This window comes from Trachymyrmex septentrionalis, unplaced genomic scaffold, assembly GCF_001594115.1.
Source record: "Trachymyrmex septentrionalis isolate Tsep2-gDNA-1 unplaced genomic scaffold, Tsep1.0 scaffold80, whole genome shotgun sequence".
In the NCBI taxonomy this organism is placed as follows: Eukaryota; Metazoa; Arthropoda; class Insecta; order Hymenoptera; family Formicidae; genus Trachymyrmex; species Trachymyrmex septentrionalis.
Genome location: NW_017305988.1, coordinates 443157 through 445257, shown reverse-complemented (window position 1 = coordinate 445257; position 2101 = coordinate 443157).

Sequence of the window (2101 nt, the reverse complement as noted above, 5' to 3'; positions counted from 1 at the left end):
ACAGCCATAAACAATATTTTCATAAAGTCTCTAGTTAGAATAAGTTTTTATAAGATTGAACACTGTTAAGAAAAATGTATACTTAATAAGATAAAATTATTATGAAAGACATTATCAAGATATGAACTAATATTACTAACTTCGTTGAACTATGATAAATTTTAAAAGAGATGCTACTACATTTTTTTATACCCACAGTAAAAATGATACGAATAATTTATTTTATCAAAATATACATTTTCTACATAATATATATAAAATCACTTTTTATATAAGCAGATTATCATTATTCATATTATAACAATATTTTCTTCTCTCAAAGATAGCATGTTTAATAATTTTTAATGAATTAAACCATATACTATCTTGATTTTCATTTTATCTATTTCAATATTGAAATAAATGTCGTACGATGAAAAATAATCAATTAGAAATATTCTTTCGGAACGCGAAAAACACAGTACGGAAAATCCAGAAAATATGTACGATATATGAGATAATCTTTGTCTAATACAGAAACTAATCGTTTTTTTACATCTGATTTTATATTAATAATTCGCATACTGTCTTTCTCTCTCTCTCTCTCTCTCTCTCTCTCTCTCTCTCTCTCTCTCTCCCTGATATTCAAATAATATCAATAATGCGATATAATGGGCGGTTTAATATCGTTCAGATTGTAGTAATCGCTTTTTTCGAGATATAGGCTTGGCTATTTTCAACAACGGATTCGTGTAGAGGAACACAGATTTTCCTATTTATGAATATGGTTCTCGTGGCGTAGCAAATAATCCTTGCGCCGAAATTTCCTGCCGCAAATCGTACAAATGTGCTTCGGTAATACGCCGCATCCTTCGCGTAGATGCCTTGTCAAGGAGTCCGTCCACGTATAACGTTTACCGCACTTGTAACATGTGAATGGCCGGTCATAGTTAACGCGGCAATGTTCTCTCTTGAATTCTGAAACAAGCCGTAAAAAGGTCGACAATGAGATCAATTTCAATGCCCTTTTTAGTTTTTGCACTTTACTCACATCGCAATAGATAATACCAATTTACTCGAGAGTCGATCATTGTGAATAAAACAAATAATTGACGATAACTAATTAACAAAAAAAAAGCATCAAATCTTAACTTTATTGTATTCTTTTTGTCCTGTAATAGACAACACAGACACAGACGCGCGCTACGCCCGTGCTATTTATTTTTTGATATTATATACTTATATAATTATATAAAGAACAAGTGTATAAATGTGCACAAGTATATACAAATAAATCACGCAATCACAATTTTTATTATTTTGTGAGCTGTCAAAATACGATCCTTGTACTAACAATGTGTACTTTCGCAATACGAAGTAACCAAAGCAATTAGAAGACCAATCAGCATCAAAAGTGGCAACAATAAATTCAATATATGTATAAGACTTTTAAAATAGGATATATATATATATATAGTTTATTTTAAAAAGTGTGTGTGCGTGTGTGTATGTATGTGTATGTGTGTGTCGTATGTACGTATATATATCGTCTATATATCATCTATAGACATCCATGTAAAATTTTTTTTATTGTCTGTAATTAAAATAAGACTGAAAGTTATTTAAAAAAAGTATATTTAATAAGATAAAAATATTGTTTAATAAGATAAAAAATTATTTTTGAGATATGAATTAATATTACTAACTTCGTTTAAATACGATAAATTCTGAAATAGACGGTGCCATATTTTCTTATACACCAGGTAAAAATATGATTAATACAATTAATTCATATTTTATTTTATCAAAATTTATATATTTTTTACATAATATTTATAATCACCCTATTTAAGCAGATTATTATTCAGAATTTATTGCAAAGAATAATAATTTTCGATGAATTAAATAACAATTTAATATTAATTTTTCATTAAACAATAATTTAATATTGATTTTTCATTTTAACGACTATTTTATACATATACATATATTACAAAATAAATGTCATCCGATGAAAAACACAATCACTTAGAAATATTCTTTCGAAACACGAATAACGCGATATGTAAATTTAAAAGCACATGCGATATGAAATAATCATTTTTTATCATAGAAATTTTCT